Consider the following 21,377-nt stretch of genomic DNA (forward strand, 5'->3'; position numbering starts at 1 on the left):
AGTGCCCAGGGATGTGTAGGTTAGGGTGGATTGGCCATGCTAAATTACCCATAGTGCCCAGGGATGTGCAGGTTAGGGTGGATTGGCCGTCCTAAATTACCCATAGTGTCCAGGGATGTGTAGGTTAGGGTGGATTGGCCATGCTAAATTACCCATAGTGCCCAGGGATGTGCAGGTTAGGGTGGATTGGCCATGCTAAATTACCCATAGTGCCCAGGGATGTGCAGGTTAGGGTGGATTGGCCGTGCTAAATTACCCATAGTGCCCAGGGATATGTAGGTTAGGGTGGATTGGCCGTCCTAAATTACCCATAGTGCCCAGGGATGTGCAGGTTAGGGTGGATTGGCCATGCTTAATTACCCATAGTGCCCAGGGATATGCAGGTTAGGGTGGATTGGCCATGCTAAATTACCCATAGTGCCCAGGGATGTGCAGGTTAGGGTGGATTGGCCATGCTTAATTACCCATAGTGCCCAGGGATATGTAGGTTAGGGTGGATTGGCCGTCCTAAATTACCCATAGTGCCCAGGGATGTGCAGGTTAGGGTGGATTGGCCGTCCTAAATTACCCATAGTGCCCAGGGATGTGTAGGTTAGGGTGGATCAGCAATGGGGAAATGCAGGGTTACAGGGATGCGGTGCGTCTGTTTGGGATGTCCTTCGGAGTCTTGGTGGGCCGAATGGCCTGCTTCTACACTGTAGAGACTCTGTGATTCAGACCTTCTCAACTCAACACATTGGGTTCACAGCTTTAGATGATGAACTTTGTCCTCCATTTCCTGTGGGAAACTTGTTTTCGGTGTTGTAACTGTTTTGATTTGTTATGGCAATGACACCAAATCTCGTTTCTTTCCATAATTATTACACCTTTTGCCTTCTGGTCCTTAACAGTTTAGTCATTCAGTCCCCACCCCATTACATGCCATCTCCTTTTAAGGGCATTTGGGTGGGTATATGATTGGAAAGGGTTGAGAGAGATACGGGCCAAGTGCTGGCCAATGGGATTGGATTAATCTGGTCGGCCTGGATGGGTTAGAGCGAAGCTCTATGACCGTGTGAAATCTTTTCAAAATGGCCGACGTGAACATTTCCGCAAATCTGAGGGCCGAAACCATTTCTATCCAACTTCCCCTGGCCGCTGTGTGTCTCGGCTCATTTCAGTGAGTCCCTCTCTCACTGCACCCCCCAGGTCATCTCCTCTGCACAGAAGCTCTTCAGCCACGTTCTCAAACAGACCCGTTACCTCCTTCCACCTATCCCACCTCCATCGCCCCTCCCCCTAGTCCCTCCTCCCTACCTTTTATCTCAGCCGGCTTGGCTCTCTCTCTCTTATTCCTGATGAAGGGCTTATGCTCGAAACGTCGAATTCTCTATTCCTGAGATGCTGCCTAACCTGCTGTGCTTTGACCAGCAACACATTTGCCGCTGTGTGTCTCTCTCCAGCGTTCCTGGTCAATATCCCCAGTCTGTGTCATAAAAACTGGGTATCAGTCCTGTGTGTGAGAACTGGCTGTGTATTCAAACTGGCTGCTGTCGTTCCTGTACTGTAACAGTGAGTACGCTACATTAGTGCCTAGAGATGTCTGTGGCTCACAGAAGATGCTATTTACCACAGTTAGAAATCACACAACGCCAGGTTAGAGTCCAACAGGGTTGTTTGGAAGCACTAGCTTTCAGAGCGCCGCTCCTTCATCACTTAGCTCGCTTTTTAGATTAGAGTCAATCTAATCACCATGGCATAGACAGAGTGGGCCAACACCTTTAACATACGCCTGAAAATGTGTTGCTGGAAAAGCGCAGCAGGCCAGGCAGCATCCAAGGAACAGGAAAATCGACGTTTCGGGCATGAGCCCTTCTTCAGGAATGAGGAGAGTGTGTCCAGCAGGCTAAGATAAAAGGTAGGGAGGAGGGACTTGGGGGAGGGGCGTTGGAAATGCGATGGAGGTCAAGGTGAGGGTGATAGGCCGGAGTGGGAGTGGGGGCTGAGAGGTCAGGAAGAAGATTGCAGATTAGGAAGGCTGTGCAGAGTTAGAGGGATTTGACTGGGACAAGGTGGGGGGAGGGGAAATGAGGAAACGGGAGAATTTGAGTTCATCCCTTGTGGTTGGAGGGTTCCCAGGCGGAAGATGAGGTGCTCTTCCTCCAGCCGTCGTGTTGTTATGTTCTGGCGATGGAGGAGTCCAAGGACCTGCATGTCCTTGGTGGAGTGGGAGGGGGAGTTGAAGTGTTGAGCCACAGGGTGGTTGGGTTGGTTGGTCCGGGTGTCCCAGAGGTGTTCTCTGAAACGTTCCGCAAGTAGGTGACCTGTCTCCCCAATATAGAGAAGGCCACATCGGGCGCAGCGGATGCAGTAAATGATGTGTGTGGAGGTGCAGGCGAATTTGTGGCGGATATGGAAGGATCCCTTGGGGCCTTGGAGGGAGGTAAGGGAGGAAGTGTGGGCGCAAGTTTTGCATTTCCTGCGGTTGCAGGGGAAGGTGCCGGGAGTGGAGGTTGGGTTGGTGGGGGGTGTGGACCTGACGAGGGAGTCACAGAAGGAGTGGTTTTTTCGGAGCACTGATAGGGGAGGGGAGGGAAATATATCCCTGGTGGTGGGGTCCATTTGGAGGTGGCGGAAATGACGGCGGATGATACGCTGTATACGGAGGTTGGTGGGGTGGTAGGTGAGAACCAGTGGGGTTCTGTCCTGGTGGCGGTTGGAGGGGCGAGGCTCAAGGGCGGAGGAACGGGAAGTGGAGGAGATGCGGTGGAGGGCATCGTCGATCACGTCTGGGGGGAATCTGCGGTCCTTGAAGAAGGAGGCCATCTGGGCTGTGCGGTGTTGGAACTGGTCCTCCTGGGTGTAGATGCGGCAGAGACGAAGGAATTGGGAATATGGGATGGCGTTTTTACAGGGGGCAGGGTGGGAGGAGGTGTAATCTAGATAACTGTGGGAGTCAGTCGGTTTATAGTAGATGTCCGTGTTGATTCGGTCGCCCGAGATAGAAATGGAAAGGTCTAGGAAGGGGAGGGAGGAGTCTGAGACAGTCCAGGTGAATTTGAGGTCGGGGTGGAAGGTGTTGGTAAAGTTGATGAACTGTTCAACCTCCTCGTGGGAGCACGAGGCAGCGCCGATACAGTCATCGATGTAGCGGAGGAAAAGGTGGGGGGTGGTGCCAGTGTAGCTGCGGAAGATGGACTGTTCCACATATCCTACGAAGAGGCAGGCATAGCTGGGGCCCATGCGGGTGCCCATGGCTACTCCTTTAGTTTGGAGGAAGTTGGAGGATTGGAGAAAGTGAGGTCTGCAGATGCTGGAGATCAGAGCTGAAAATGTGTTGCTGGAAAAGCGCAGCAGGTCAGGCAGCATCCAAGGAACAGCCCTTCCTGATGAAGGGCTTATGCCTGAAATGTCGACTCTCCTGCTCCTTGGATGCTGCCTGACCTGCTGCGCTTTTCCAGCAACACATTTTCAGCTCTGATCTCCAGCATCTGCAGACCTCACTTTCTCCTCGAAGATTACCAACATATTGTCTAGCTCACACCAATTGTTAACAGCTAACCCGAGAAAGCAACTTTTTTAAAAAAAAGGTTTGGTGATTTACACATGAAAGAAGTGAAACTATCACAGTATTCGAACAGATGAAAGACTCAACAGACAACCGAGGTGTTTTTTCAGTGTATAATTTCAGTTACATCACACTGTAAGTTTTTGCTATAAATTCTGTGCCTGAGAATTGTGTCCTCCACTATCACCTGATGAAGGAGTGTCGTTCTGAAAGCTAGTGTGCTTCCACTTAGGGGGAGAGGTACGAGGAGATTGAGACACGGGGAGAGAGATACGAGGAGATTGAGACGCGGGGGGAGAGATACGAGGGGATTGAGACGCGGGGGGAGAGATACGAGGGGATTGAGACGCGGAGGGAGAGATACGAGGGGATTGAGACACGGGGAGAGAGATACGAGGGGATTGAGACGCGGAGGGAGAGATACGAGGGGATTGAGACACGGGGGGAAATACAAGGAGATTGAGACACGGGGAGAGAGATACGAGGGGATTGAGACACGGGGAGAGATATGAGGGGATTGAGACGTGGGGGGAGATACGAGGGGATTGAGACACGGGGGGAGATACGAGGGGATTGAGACTATAACCTGGTGTTGTGTGATTTTTAACTTTCTCCCTTATGAAATCAAAGGGTTAACGAGACCTAAGCCGCGATGGCGGCAGAGTTGAACAGGAGGTCACCACGTTTGGCCCTGACCTGATGCCAGTTGGTGAGAGGTCAGGCTCAGGATCAAAGGCATCAGTGTTTTCCCAGGAGCGATCCGCAGTGGAATGAGAAAAGGTGCCCTGTGTGAGCAGCCTGTCAATCAGTGATCACCCTCACCTCCCCCCCACCCTGTGCAGCTCCGACAGGGACCGGCTGGTTGGTCCTCACCTTCCATCATCCCTGACCAAGGTCACAGGCATGTGGGACACATCAGGAATGGAGTGGGGGGTGGGGAGACAGCTCTTACACGGGGTATCAGCAGAGAGAGAGTTCTAGGCCAGCGCTTCACATGGTCGCTGACTACACAGAATACACGCAGATCAACGCTCCAGGTTCACTTTGGGATTATTGCAGAGGGACTTTCCCTGCTGAATCATTACAAAGGCAATTGCTGAGTTATCCTTAGACTATTGATAAGATTAAAACTCCAGATAACAGCACTGTCATTTACTGATTACTGTCATCTCAAACCAAAGCACGCACATCCACCCTCTCTCTCACACACGCACAGACACACACACCCTCTTATACACACAGACACGCACACACCATCTCATACACACACAGACACACACACACACACACACTCTCATATACACAGACACACACACACCCTCTCATACACACAGACACACACACACCCTCTCATACACACAGATACGCACACACCATCTCAAACACACACACACACACTCTCATATACACAGACACGCACACACCATCTCAAACACACACACACACACACACACACACACTCTCATATACACAGACACGCACACACCATCTCATACACACACACACACACACACTCTCATATACACAGACACACACACACCCTCTCATACACATAGACACACACACACTCATACACATAGATACGCACACACCATCTCATACACACACACACACGCACACACACACTCTCATATACACAGACACACACACACACTCTCATAAACACAGACACACACACACTCTCATACACACAGGCACACACACCCCCTCTCACACATACAGACACACACACACTCTCATACATACAGACACACACACACACTCTCATACACAGACACACACACCCCCTCTCATACACATAGACACACACACCCCCTCTCACACACACAGACACACACACACTCTCATACATACAGACACACACACACACACTCTCATACACAGACACACACACACCCTCTCATACACACAGACACACACACACTCTCATACATACAGACACACACACACCCTCTCTCACACACACACACACACTCTCATATACACAGACACACACACACTCTCATACACACAGACACGCACACACCATCTCATACACACACAGACACACTCTCATATACACAGGCACACACACACCCTCTCATACACACAGACACACACACACCCTCTCATACACACAGATACGCACACACCATCTCAAACACACACACACACTCTCATATACACAGACACGCACACACCATCTCATACACACACACACACACTCTCATATACACAGACACGCACACACCATCTCATACACACACACACACGCACACACACACTCTCATACATACAGACACACACACACACTCTCATACACAGACACACACACCCCCTCTCATACACATAGACACACACACCCCCTCTCACACACACAGACACACACACACTCTCATACATACAGACACACACACACACTCTCATACACAGACACACACACACCCTCTCATACACACAGACACACACACACTCTCATACATACAGACACACACACACCCTCTCTCACACACACACACACACACTCTCATATACACAGACACACACACACTCTCATACATACAGACACACACACACCCTCTCTCACACACACACACACACACGCTCTCATATACACAGACACACACACACTCTCATACATACAGACACACACACCCCCTCTCATACACACAGACACACACACACTCTCACACACACAGACACACACACACTCTCATATACACAGACACTCACACATTCTCTCATACACACAGACACACACACACCCTCTCATACACACACACACACAGCCTCTCACACACATACACACACACTCTCATACACACAGGCACACACCCCCCCCACTCACACACACAGACACACACACCCTCTCATACACACAGACACGCACACTCTCTCATACACACAGACACACACTCTCATACACACAGACACATACACTCTCTCATACACACAGACACACACTCTCATACACACAGACACACACACTCTCATACACACAGACACACACAAACACAGTGCGGTGCTGGAAAAGCGCAGCAGGTCCGGCAGCATCCGAGGGGCAGGAGACTAGACGTTTCGGGCATAAGCCCTTCATCAGGAATGCGGGAGGGGGAAGGAGGCTGAGAGATAAATAGGAGGGTGGGGGTTGGGTTGGGTTGGGTTGGGGGAAGGTGATAGGTCAGAAACAACACCTCCTCCTACTGCCCCCCTCAACCACACCTCACCTCCCCTCACTAAACCATCGTCTCCCACCTCATCACCTCAGGGGATCTCCCATCTTCAGCTTTCATAGTCCGGGAACCCTGGTTCCACCTCCAACTTCACAAACCTGACTGCCCCAGTCTCTACCTGCTCCTTCCCTACCGAAGTTATCGTCTCATATCTCAACACCGTCCTGTCCCCCTTTGTCCAGTATCTCCCCACATACATTTGAGACACCGCTCACGTCCCCCACCTCCTCCGTGACGTCCAATTCCCCCGGCCCCCAATGCCTCATCTTCGCCATGGATATCCAAACCCTCTACACCTCCATCCTCCATGACCAGGGCCTCCAAGCCCTCCGTGTCTTCCTCTCCCGTTGACCCGACCTGTACCCTTCCACCGACACACTCCCTCGACTGGTCCTCACCCTCAACGACTTCTCCTCCTGATCCTCCCACTTCCTCCAGACCAAAGGGGTAGCCGTGGGCACCCGTCTGGGCCCCAGCTCTGCCTGCCTCTTTGTCAGCTATGCCGCCTGACCTATGCTGCGCTTTTCCAGCAACACATTTTCAGCTACGTAGAACAGACCCCCTTCCACAGCTTCTCTGGCACCACTCCCCACCTCTTCCTCCGCGACATCGATGCCTGCATCAACGCCACCTCGTGCTCCCATGAGGAGGTTGAGCAGTTCATCAACTTCACCAACACCTTCCACCCTGACCTCATGCCCACCTGGACCATCCCAGCCACCTTCCTCTCCTTCCTGGGTCTCCATCTCCGGTGACTGACTCAACACGGACATCTACTTCAAGCCCACAGGCTCTCCTTACTCCCACCCTCTCTCCTTACTCCCACCCTCTCTCCTTACTCCCAATTCTCTGCCATATCTGCTCCCAGGAGGGGCAAACCCACTTCAGGACACCCCCAGGTAGCCTCCTAATTCGAGGCCCAGCATTTTCTCCTCCCACGTGACCAATAATGCCCTCCAGCGCATCTCCTTCCCTTACTCGACCTCCACCCTTGAACCCCACCCCTCCCTCCAACTGCAACAAGGATAGAACGCCCCCCTGATCCTGACCTTCCACCCCACTAATCTCCGAATACAGCACATCATCCTCCGCCATTTCCCCTACCTACGTTCAGACCCCACCAGCAGAGATATATTCCCCTCCCCATCCCCATCTGCATTCCACAGAGACCGCGTTTCCCCCGGTAAGCCCTCGTTAGGTCCACGCCCCTTCCCACCAACCCACCCGGCACCTTCCCCTGCCTCCACACGAGATACAAACCCTGAGCCCACACCTCCCCTCCTCACCTCCATTCAAGGCCCCAAAGGAGCCTTCCACATCCCGCAGAGATTTTCGTGCACCCATCCCATCTACTGCGTCCATTGCGATTGATGTGGTCCTGGGAAGACAGGACGCTAACTCGCGGAACGTTTCAGGGAACATCTCTGGGACACCCGCACCCCCAACAACCCACCACCCCTTTGGCTGAGTATTTCACTTTCCCTTCCCACTCTCCCAAGGGGACATGCAGGTCCTGGGCCTCGTCCACCACCAAATCCAAGCCACCCCGACGCCTGGAGGAACAACGCCTCATCTTCTCCTGCCATGGGACTCTCCAACCACACTGCCTCAACATCGATTTTCACAAGTTTCCTCATCTCCCTTCCCCCCACCTCATCCCACATCCAAACTTCCAACATGGCCACTGCCCTCTTGGACTGTCCTATCTGTCCATGCCAACTATCCACTCTACCCTCCTCTCCGTCCGATCACCATCAGCCCCCAACCTCCAGCTACCCATCACACTCTCAGCTATCCTGCCCCTTCCCCCCTGCACTCCCACCCTCCCAATTATCTCCCAGCCCCCTCCCTCACCCTCAGCATTCCTGAGGAAGGGCTTATGCCCGAAACGTCGATTCTCCTGCTCCTGGGATGCTGCCTGACCTGCTGTGCTTTTCCAGCACCACGCTCCTCTCGACTCTGATCTCCAGCATCTGCAGTCCTCACCAACTCAGTACTGGCAGGTAGAGCACATGGTACGATACAGAGTAAAGCTCTCTCTACACTGTCCCCCATCAAACACTCCCAGGACAGGGACAGCACAGGGTTAGATACAGAGTAAAACTTCCTCTACACTGTCCCCCCCATCAAACACTCCCAGGACAGGGACAGCACAGGGTTAGATACAGAGTAAAGCTCCCTCTACACTGTTTCCCCATCAAACACTCCCAGGACAGGACAGCACAGGGTTAGATACAGAGTAAAGCTCCCTCTACACCGTCCCCATCAAACACTCCCAGGACAGGGACAGCACGGGGTTAGGTACAGAGTAAAGCTCCCTCTACACTGTCCCCCCCATCAAACACTCCCAGGACAGGGACAGCATGAAGTTAGATACAGAGTAAAGCTCCCTCTACACTGTCCCCCCCCCGTCACACACTCAAGATCTGTCTGTCCTGTGGGTCTCGACCCATTTGGGGATGGACTGGGACGTGTGAGCAGGAGCCGTGCCATCTGCGGGGATCAGGACAGAGAGAGAGAGAGAGAGAGGGTTTCTATCTGAACTCCAGGAGCCCAGCTCCCAGGGGGGTGCCAGGTTGCTGGCAGTGCCCGCACTGACTGACAGCGGGTAGCTGGACCTGGGTCGTGACAGTGGGGAGCAGTTGGCATGGCCGCCAGTGACCTGACCTCTGCCTCTAGGCAGCAGCACTGTGCTGGGAAAACCGCCGTGGGATCAAACGTGGCCAGGTTTTTAATTCCCACTTCCTTATTACCCGCGGTGCAGTTCCAAAGTCCGACAGTTATCTCCCTGTGTCCGTTGGCAGCCGATATAATGTGCAGGTATTTCCCTGAACCGACGAGGAGATTTGCATGAATGCTGCTTGCTCCTCGCAATTCCCAGACCTGACCAACAGCTCATCATTTTGCCCAGATACTTCCAGCACAGACACAGACCCTTCGGTCCACCCACTCCATGCCAACCATTATCCCAAACCACCTTAGTCCCACACCTGCCTGCTCCTGATCTATATCCAAACCTTTCCTATTCATGCACTTATCTCAGTATCTCATAGAACATAGAAAAATACAGCCCTTGATGTTGTGCCCACCTAACCTACACTAGCCCACTATCCTCCATATGCCTATCCAATGCCCGTTTAAATGCCCATTAAGAGGGAGAGCCCACCACTGCTACTGGCAGGGCATTCCATGAACTCACGACTCGCTGAGTAAAGAATCTACCCCTAACATCTGTCCTATACCTACCTCCCCTTAATTTAAAGCTATGCCCCCTCGTAATAGCTGACTCCATACGTGGAAAAAATATGTTGTAACTGCGGCCACATCCTTTGGAAGTTTATTCCCACACGAATTTGCTCCCCCCCACTCCCGTTTTGTTTATTTAAAATCTCTCTCCTCTCACCTCCAAAACATACCCCCTCGCCCCAATCCTAGGGGAAAGACACCTGTCATTAAGGAGGAGGAAGGGAGGGCTGCAGATGCTGGAGATCAGAGTCGAGAGAGTGTGGCGCTGGAAAAGCGCAGCAGGTCGGGCAGCATCCCAGGAGCAGGAGAGTCGACGTTACGGGCAAAAGCCCTTCATCAGGAAACGCCAATTTTCCTGCTCCTGGGATGCTGCCTAACCTTTTCCAGCACCACACTCCCAACAGCTGCCATCAACCCTATTTCTATCCCTCATGATTTTATAAACTTCCATAAGGTCACCTCTCAACCTCCTACCCTCCGGTGTGAAAACGCTGGGCCTATCTCCTCAGGGGATGGAGTCACAGGTGGATAGGATAGTGAAGGCGGCGTTTGGTATGCTTTCCTTTATTGGTCAGAGTATTGAGTACAGGAGTTGGGAGGTCATGTTGCAGCTCTACAGGACATTGGTTAGGCCACTGTTGGAATATTGCGTGCAATTCTGGTCTCCCTCCTATTGGAAAGATGTTGTGAAACTTGAAAGGGTTCAGAAAAGATTTACAAGGATGTTGCCAGGGTTGGAGGATCTGAGCTATAGGGAGAGGCTGAACAAGCTGGGGCTGTTTTCCCTGGAGCGTCGGAGGCTGAGGGGTGACCTTATAGAGGTTTATAAAATCATGAGGGACATGGATAGGATAAATAGACAAAGTCTTTTCTCTGGGGGGTGGGGGAGTCCAGAACTAGAGGGGCATAGGTTTAGGGTGAGAGGGGAAAGGTATAAAAGAGACCTAAGGGGCAACTTTTTCACACAGAGGGTGGTATGTGTATGGAATGAGCTGCCAGAGGAAGTGGTGGGGGCTGGTACAATTACAACATTTAAGAGGCATCTGGATGGGTATATGAATAGGAAGGGTTTGGAGGGATATGGGCCGGGTGCTGGCAGGTGGGACTAGATTGGGTTGGGATATCTGGTCGGCATGGACGGGTTGGACCGAAGGGTCTGTTTCCATGTGTACATCTCTATGACTAGGGGGTAGATTTTTAAGGTCCGAGAAGAAAGATTTAAAAAGGACTTGAGGGGCAACTTGTTTAAGCCGAGGGTGGGTTCGTGTGTGGAATGAACTTTCATAGGAAGTGGTTATGGTTACAATGTTTAAAAGCCATTTAAAGAGGTACATGAATAAGAAATGTTTGGGGGGATATGGGCAGAGCAGAGGCAGATGGGACTAGTTTAATTTGGAAACGTGGTTAGCATGGCTTGGTTGGGCCAAAGGGCCTGTTTCTATGCTGTATGAGTCTCTGACTCTAGTACCACCCCACCCAGGAATGGATTTACAATGGACCGAACATCATTGACCCATGATTAATGTTCGAGCGGTGAACGTACGTGGCAGTTATATGGGATCCGCTCTGTTTGGATTTATTGCCAGCATTTGTGTCGTAAGAGCTGAAGACCTGTGAAAATGTTCAGGTACAAAGAGCGCAGAAATGACAGTGCTCTCATTCAGATGGGCATAACTCTTATCGCTTTCCACTGGGGCAGTGTCACAGAGTCATCCGGCACGGAAACAGGCCCTTCGGCCCAACCAGCCCACGCCGACCACAATCCCGAACTAAACAAGTCCCCAGCTGCCTACTCCTGGCCCAGATCCTTCCAAACCTTCCCTGCTCATGGGCCTACCCAGTAGGCGCAGGAAGGATGTCTCCACCCGGCCAGCTGAGGAACGGGTGGGGCCTAGTTAACCAGGCGCAGAGTCTCAGGATCAGTGGCTATTTCGGACTGAAACGTGGAGGAATTTCTTTGGAAATCTCTACCCCAGAGTTAAAAATCGTACAACACCAGGTTGTAGACCAACAGGTTTATTTGGAAACACTGGCTTTCAGAACGGCGCTCCTTCACAATCACCTGACGAAGGGGCAGCGCTCCGAAAGCTAGTGCTTCCAATAAAACCTGTTGGACTTTAACCTGGTGTTGCGTGATTTTTAATTTTGTACATCCCAGTCCAACACCGGGGTCTCCAAATCCTGACTATCCCGGCACGCAGTGGAAGGTCAGTGATTGTGCCCGATCGATGCGAAGGGAATGTGGTGATGACACAACATTGAGTCCAGAGCCTCTGCAGGAGGCCTGAGGAGCCGAAAGGCCCTGTTTCCCGTTGATGCGGTGCTAGCCCGAGAGCAGGGAATGGGGAAAAACCTAGCGATCAGAAGAAGGTTAAGGCCCCCGCAACACATTGGCACCTGACAACACGGTGGCTCAGTGGTTAGCACTGCTGCCTCACAGCGCCAGGGACCAGGGTTCAATTCCTGCCCTGGGCGACTGACTGCGTGGAGTTTGCACGTTCTCCCCGTGTCTGCGTGGGTTTCCTCCAGGTGTTCCGGTTTCCTCCCACAGTCCAAAGATGTGTGGGTCGGGGGCGTGGATTGGCCATGCCCATAGTGTGCAGACTGGGTGGGTTAGCAGGCAGAGGTTAGGGGTTCGGTCTGAGTGAGATGCTCTTCAGAGGATCAATGTTGATGGGCTGAACAGCCTGCTGCCATATTGTAGGGATTCTATGAACACTCACTAATCTCCACACCAAGACTGGCACCACGTCCACTCTCCCCACGGGTGACACTCAGTAGCAGCGGTGTTACCATCTCCAAGACGCAGTGCAGAAATTCACCACCTTCTCAATTCACGAACGCTACCATCCATAAAGGGGGGGGGGTCACAATCCTGGAACCCCCCTCCCCAATTGCAGTGTCACTACACCAAATGGACTGCAACGGTTCAAGAGGGCAGCTGACCATCACCTTCTCAAGGGAACCTAGAGGTGGGTAATAAAGCCTGGCCCAGCTAGTGGTACCCTACATCACGTGGGTGAATAGAAAATTTTCCCTTTGGCTGCAGAAGCGGGCTATTTCAATTATTTTATTCCCTCTTTAAAATCTCACTCTAGGACTTGAGTCCCCCAGTCTCGGCCGAAGATGTGCAGGTTAGACGGAATGGCCATGCTAAATTGTCCCATAGTGCCCAGGGGCGTTTAGGCTAGGCAGGTTAGTCTCTGAGAAATACAGGGTTACAGGGGCAGGGTGGGGGTTGGATCTGGTGGGATTATCTTCGGAGGGCCGGAGATGGGCCGAACGGCCTCTTTCCACACTGTAGCGATTCCAAGATTCTCACACTCTCAGTGCGGTGCTGAAGGAGGGCTGCACTGTCAGGCCTAAGGTTCTGGGTAAGAGATATTGGCAGGTTGAGGGACAACATTAGACCAGCACTTGAGGGGAACACACTTTCAGGATAAAGAGGGGGGAATGTGACTGAAATGGGCAGCTCCACAAGACTAGACAGGCTGAATGGCCACTCCCTGTGCTGCAATGACTCATGGTGATGTCATTGGACTAGCATTCCAGAACTCCAGGGCAGAGTTCTAGGGACAGAGGGTTCAAATCCCACCGTGGCAGATGGTGACATCTGACTTCTGTAACACCTGGAAGAAACATGGTGGCCATCTCAATCCCTGCTGATTATCGTTTAAATTAAAAACTCATCTGGTTCACAAATGCCCTTGAGTGAAAGAAATTGGTCATCCTTATCTGATCTGGCCGACACGTGACTCGAAGCCTCTGACGATGTCACCCAGTCACGGTGACGAAACGTCTGAAAGCCAACCTTCCAGCTCAGCTTTCTACATTCTCGTCCGAATCATTTCTATTGACGGCAAACAAAAGTGGGCCCAGCAACCACCACCGCTGGTCACAGGGTTCCAGTCCAAAGAGCAACCCCTCCCCCCCACCCCTCCCCCCCCACCATCGCTCTCTGTCTCTGACAGTGAAGCCAATTTTGTACTCAGTTGGCGATCGGAGACCAATTGCTTTGGTCTGTTCAACAGTCCGCCCACTCTGGGAGCAGAGTTCAGTAGCCCTGGCTAAGTGATTACAGAATTGTTACTCTGCAGGAGGAGGCCCATCACAGGCTCTTCCAATGAGCGTCATTACCTAGCGGATAGGAACCCCTGGGCTGAACGGCCCTCTCTCCCAGCAGCCCGTGAGTCCCAGCAAGCTGCATCTCCGACAGTGCCGCAGTCCCCCAGTGCTGACACCACTCAAGTGGTGGAACAGATTTGGTGTGTGTGTGTGTGAGTCTCTGGAGTGAGGCTTGAACCTATGACCCTTTGACTCACCGTTGTGTCATGCTGGTAATCTCTTGTGATCCATACCATCGGTGCAATAAAAAAAAACACCCTTCTTGGAAACTCCAATTCCTTCTGATAATTTAATACATAATTCTTCCTGTTTGGTTTGGTCCCTTTCTGTCGAGATTCCTCTGACACTAAGGCACTCCCTGAGTAACACCTTGATCAGAAATGGCCAGCAGAGGAGATCAAAGGCTAGGAATCCTAGAACTTACCGTCTGATTCCCCTGTCTCTCGTCTACAGGGCATGTGAGGTATTGCATTGAGGGAGTGCAGCGTAGGTTCACGAGGTCAATTCCTGGAATGGCGGGATTACCTTACGCTGAAAGACTGGAGCGACTGGGCTTGTATACCCTTGAGTTTAGAAGACTGAGAGGGGATCTGATTGGGACATATAAGATTATTAAAGGATTGGACACTCTGGAGGCAGGAAACATGTTTCCGCTGATGGGTGAGTGCCGAACCAGAGGACACAGCTTAAAAATACGGGGTAGACCATTTAGGACAGAGATGAGGAGAAACGTCTTCACCCAGAGAGTGGTGGCTGTGTGGAATGCTCTGCCCCAGAGGGCAGTGGAGGCCCAGTCTCTGGATTCATTTAAGAAAGAGTTGGATAGAGCTCTCAAGGATAGTGGAATTAGGGGTTATGGAGATAAGGCAGGAACAGGATACTGATTAGGAATGATCAGCCATGATCATATTGAATGATGGTGCAGGCTCGAAGGGCTGAATGGCCTACTCCTGCACCTATTGTCTAGTGCATTTTGGTAATACAGGGCCTGGACACATACTATTAAAAGTAGGGCCCTGGGTAGTATTGTAGAACAGGGAGACTGAGGGGTTTAGGTATATAATTCTTTGAGGTTTAGATTAGATTAGATTAGATTACTTACAGTGTGGAAACAGGCCCTTCGGCCCAACAAGTCCACACCGACCCGCCGAAGCGCAACCCACCCATACCCCTACATTTACCCCTTACCTAACACTACGGGCAATTTAGCATGGCCAATTCACCTGACCCGCACATCTTTGGACTGTGGGAGGAAACCAGAGCACCCGGAGGAAACCCACGCAGACACGGGGAGAACGTGCAAACTCCACACAGTCAGTCGCCTGAGGCGGGAATTGAACCCGGGTCTCTGGCGCTGTGAGGGCAGCAGTGCTAACTGCTGTGCCACCGTGCCGCCCACAAACTTCACGTATAGACAGGTTTGGTAGGAGGGTGCTTCATCGCTTTGAGCATCGGAGTTGGGACCGTTGTACAGCACATTGTGAGGTCTCTATTGGAGCACTGTTCTGGTCAGCCTGTTAACTTCCCCACGGTGGGGAAACAGGCCCTTCGGCCCAGCAAGCCCACACCGACCCTCCAAAGAGTAACCCATTCCCCTGCCCTATATTTACACCCTGACTAATGCACTAGCACTATGGGTAATTTAGCACAGCCAATTCACCCTGACCTGCCCATCTTTGGAGGGAAACCACACAGACACAGGGAGAATGTGCAAACTCCACACAGACAGTAGGCCGAGGCTGGAATCGAACCCGGGACCCTAGCGCTGTGAGGCAGCAGGGCTAACCACTGAGCCACCGTGCCACCCCCTGTTATTGTTAAACTAGAGAGGGTTCAGTCAATACAGGGTTTGAGATCTGACTGAGACTGTTTGTCACTGGAGTGTAGGACGTTGAGGGGTGACCTTTTTGAGGTTTATAGAATCATGAGGGTTATAGATAAGGGCTGAAAAGGTGTTGCTGGATAAGCGCAGCAGGTCAGACAGCATCAAAGGAACAGGAGACTCGACGTTTCAGGCATAAGCCCTTCTTCGGGCTCATGACCGAAACGTCGACTCCCCTGCTCCTTTGATGCTGCCTGACCTGCTGCGCTTTTCCAGCAACACCTTTTCAGCTCTGATCTCCAGTGTCTGCAGTCTTCACTTTCTCCTCCTTATAGATAAGGGGAATGACCAGGGTCTTTTGCCTCGGGTGGGCGGGGAGTTCAAAACTATTTTTAAGATGAGAGGAGAAAGATTTAAAGTGGACATTGGGGGGCAACCATTTTTTACACAGAGGGTGATTCGTGTGTGGAATGAACTGCCAGAGGAAGTGGTGGATGTGGGTAGAGTTACAATGTTTAGAAGACATTCAGATAGGTACATGGATAGGAAAGGTTTGGGCCAGACCCAGGGAAGTGGGACTAGATTAGTTCGGGATTCTAGTTAGCATGGACTTGGTGGACCGAACCGTCTGTTCCCATGCTGTGTGACTCTCAGTCAGGAGTCTGATGGAATATTCCTCACGTGTTGAGGGCAGCTCCAACAACACTCAACGAAAAACTGACACCATTCCAGGACGAAGCAGTCTGCTCCAGATCTAATACCGCCAACATCCACTCCCTCCACCATCGACGCACAGTTGCAGCAGTGTGTACCGTCTGCAAGATGCGCCCAAACCCACAGCCACTTCCATCCAGAAGGACAAGGGCAGCAGATACATGGGAACCCCACCCCACCTGGCCAGTTCCCCTCCCACCCACTCACCCTCCTGACTTTGGAAATGTGTGGCCATTCCCTCAGTGTTGTTGAGTCAAGATGGTGGAACGTCCCCCACAGGGGCACTATGGGAGTTCCTCCAGTGGTTCAAGATGGAGGCCTTGTCACCGCCTTCTCAAGGGGCAATTAGGCCTGGGCAATTAAGGCTGTGCCCAGCCTACATCCTGTCAGTGAAATAAAAATCAATGAGTTAAAAACTCCTTCTTCCCTCCCGACCCATTTTCTCTTTTGGAATAGTCAAACAGGAAGGAAACCTCAGGTTCAAGAGCGACAGAGAACATTCCAGAAACTTCCTCTCCTTGATCTCCAGTGATCGGTGCCAGCAAATTGACCACGTGTTATGGACTCAACAGACACAACAGGACAAGAAACAGCCCAATGGGTCATTCCGGTAAATCAATGAGGGGCTAACCAGTCTAATCCCTCTTCCCACTAATTGGTCCGTATCTCTGCAAATCCAGACACCCTTTAAATGCATTGAGGGTTCGAACTGTGGGTGGCACAGTGGTTAGCACTGCTGCCTCACGGTGCCAGAGACCCGGGTTCAATTCCCACCTCAGGCGACTGACTGTGTGGAGTTTGCACGTTCTCCCCGTGTCTGCGTGGGTTCCCTCCGGGTGCTCCGGTTTCCTCCCACAGTCCAAAGATGTGCAGGTCAGGGTGAATTGGCCGTGCTAAATTGCCCCATAGTGTTAGGTAAGGGGTAAATGTGGGGGTCTGGGTGGGTGGCGGGTCGGTGTGGACTTGTTGGGCCGAAGGACCTGTTTCCATACTGTAACTAATCCAAAAATAAAACCATCTGAGGCAAGGATTTCCACCCAAAAGCAACTTCCATTATCTTCCCTCTACTAGAAACAGGGGCAGGGCATTCACCATCACACAGCCAAAGATCGAACCCTTCAATGCCCTTAACCCAGGTCCCCGTTACCCGAGTCGTCCTGGTACCCAGAAATCCATCCACCTTACCCAAAACATGCTCAAAGAGTGAGTTCCTGTAGCCCTCCGAGAGCAGGTCTATAACACTCTGAGTAAAACAAGCTGCAATTCACCACAGGCCTGGGTGGCAGTTTTCAAAATCTGTTGTGGTCCTGTTCAACGTTTGTGAGAGGATTTGCAGCTCGTTAAAAATTTGCACCCCTAACCTTTGACTCTCTGCTGAGTTGAAGGGATTCCCTTCCTGACCATTCTATTCAGGCCCCACGGGGAACCGCCATCAAATTTCCCATCAGCCACCTCTGCTCCAAGCTGAGCAATTGTCTGGGCAGACGCACCCCTTCGAAGGATCGCTCCACAACCCACCCCATCCCCCTGGGTGGTGCGATCCCAGCTGAGGGCCCAGGCTGGTGTGTGTCATTCATTCCCAGGAGGGCTGGTATTTATTACCTAGCACTAACCGCCCTTGAACTGGCTGACTCACTCAGCTAAATACGAGCAGAATTCAGGGACAATGTGTGGCTCACTGTGAGGTGAGAGCCAAGTGTAGGCCAAGCCCCTACAGATTTGTTTCCCTGAAGAGCGTTAGTAAACCGAATAGGGTTTTACAACTATAAGCTTCATTAAAGATATTAATTTCTTTAATTGCAGTTGTATTAATCAATTTGATTTAAATGAGCCAGTTGCTTTGACTGGATTTTAACCCAAATCTCAAGAGCATTGGACCAGGCCTTAGCCTTACTGGTACAGCAGTGTAACCTAATATTGTTGGGAGACCTTTCATTGGTTAAAATGTGTCAGCCTCGTCTACCCCGCGGAACCATTTTGGCTGGTGAAGATGACTAGGTCAATGGAACTCAACCTTAAGTGAAAAACCTTGCCAAGCAAGAGGCTGGTATCAGAATCCCTTCAGGAATTCAAGCCAATTAAGATTTACCAGGATGTTGTCCTGGGGCTGGAGAGATTTACCAGGATGTTGTCCTGGGGCTGGGAGGGATTTACCAGGATGTTGTCCTGGGGCTGGGAGGGATTTACCAGGATGTTGTCCTGGGGCTGGGAGAGATTTACCAGGATGTTGTCCTGGGGCTGGAGGGATTTACCAGGATGTTGTCCTGGGGCTGGGAGGGATTTACCAGGATGTTGTCCTGGGGCTGGGAGGGATTTACCAGGATGTTGTCCTGGGGCTGGAGGGATTTACCAGGATGTTACCCTGGGGCTGGGAGAGATTTACCAGGATGTTACCCTGGGGGTTGGAAGGTATTTACCAGGATGTTGCCCTGGGGCTGGGAGGGATTTACCAGGATGTTACCCTGGGGCTGGAGGGATTTACCAGAATGTTGTCCTGAGGCTGGGAGGGATTTACCAGGATGTTGTCCTGGGGCTGGAGAGATTTACCAGGATGTTACCCTGGGGGTTGGGAGGGATTTACCAGAATGTTGCCCTGGGACTGGGAGAGATTTATCAGGATGTTGTCCTGGGGCTGGGAGGGATTTACCAGGATGTTGCCCTGGGGCTGGGAGGGATTTACCGGGATGTTGTCCTGGGGCTGGGAGAGATTTACCAGGATGTTGTCCTGGGGCTGGAGAGATTTACCAGGATGTTGTCCTGGGGCTGGGAGGGATTTACCAGGATGTTGTCCTGGGGCTGGGAGGGATTTCCCAGGATGTTGTCCTGGGGCTGGGAGAGATTTACCAGGATGTTGTCCTGGGGCTGGGAGGGATTTCCCAGGATGTTGTCCTGGGGCTGGGAGGGATTTACCAGGATGTTGCCCTGGGGCTGGGAGGGATTTACCAGGATGTTGTCCTGGGGCTGGGAGGGATTTACCAGGATGTTGTCCTGGGGCTGGGAGGGATTTCCCAGGATGTTGTCCTGGGGCTGGGAGGGATTTACCAGGATGTTGTCCTGGGGCTGGGAGGGATTTACCAGGATGTTGCCCTGGGGCTGGAGGGATTCAGCGTTGAAGAGAGATTGGACAGACTGGGATTGTTGTCCGTTGAGTAGAGGGTATTGAGAGGGGAGCTGGTTGAGATGGATCAAATTGAGGGGCACAGGCACGAAGAACCTTATCTCTTTGGAGAATTACCTGGGGCAGGGGGGAAATAGATTTAAGGGAAGGTGCAGGAGGCTTTCAGGAGATGTGGAAACAATCCTTTTCTCCAAGAGTAGCGTGAAAGTGGAACTCGCTGCCTGTCAGGATGGGAGACACAGAAATCTTCAGAGAGTTTATGAAGTGGTTAGTTGTGCAGTTGTGATGCTGAGACATACATCACCATCATCATCATCATCATCATCACCATCACCATCATCATCATCATCATCATCATCATCATCATCATCACCATCATCACCATCATCATCATCACCATCATCATCATCATCATCATCACCATCACCATCATCATCATCACTATCATCATCATCATCATCATTACCATCATCATCACCATTATCATCATCATCACCATCACCATCATCATCATCATCATCATCATCACCATTATCATCATCACCATCATCATCACCATTATCATCACCATTATCATCATCATCACCATCATCATCATCACCATCACCATCATCATCATCACCATCATCATCATCATCATCATCAACATCACCATCATCATCATCATCATCACCATCACCATCATCATCATCATCACCATCACCATCATCATCATCACTATCATCATCATCATCATCACCATCATCATCATCATCATCATCACCATCATCATCATCATCATCACCATCACCATCATCATCATCATCACCATCACCATCATCATCATCACTATCATCATCATCATCATCACCATCATCATCATCATCACCATCATCATCATCATCACCATCACCATCATCATCATCACCATCACCATCACCATCATCACTATCATCATCATCACCATCATCATCATCATCATTATCACCACCATCATCATCATCATTACCATCATCATTGTCATCACCATCATCATCATTACCATCATCATCACCATTACCATCATCATCATCACCATCATCATCATCAACATTACCATATCATCACCATCATCAACATTACCATATCATCACCATCATCATCATTACCATCACCATTATCATTATCATCATCACCATCATCATTACCATTATCATCATCATCATCATCACCATCACCATCACCATCATCATCATCATCACGATCACCATCACCATCACCATCATCACCATCATCATCATCATCATTAGTCCATTGTAGATGAGGGGGATTCACGTCCACCCTCAGAGTGAGTTGTGTAGGCGGTTGTACACACTGATACCGCTACGGCAGGGGCAGATTGTGGTCAGGGAGGGGGTGGGTGGGTGTTGGTGTGGCAGCGTGCCCCTTCCTCCTTTTCCCAGACGGCAAGTCTCGAGGTGCTCCACACCTTCCTCCACTTTGGATTGTCTCGGGCCAGAGAATCCTGGGGAAGACACTGTGGGAACGCTGCACGTCCCCATTGAGGCCCTTGAGGGTATCACTGAGGGGCATCCTCTGTCTGCTTGGGGCTGGCCTGGCGTTTCGGAGAGCTCC

Source organism: Hemiscyllium ocellatum, chromosome 44 (assembly GCF_020745735.1).
Source record: "Hemiscyllium ocellatum isolate sHemOce1 chromosome 44, sHemOce1.pat.X.cur, whole genome shotgun sequence".
Classification (NCBI taxonomy): domain Eukaryota; kingdom Metazoa; phylum Chordata; class Chondrichthyes; order Orectolobiformes; family Hemiscylliidae; genus Hemiscyllium; species Hemiscyllium ocellatum.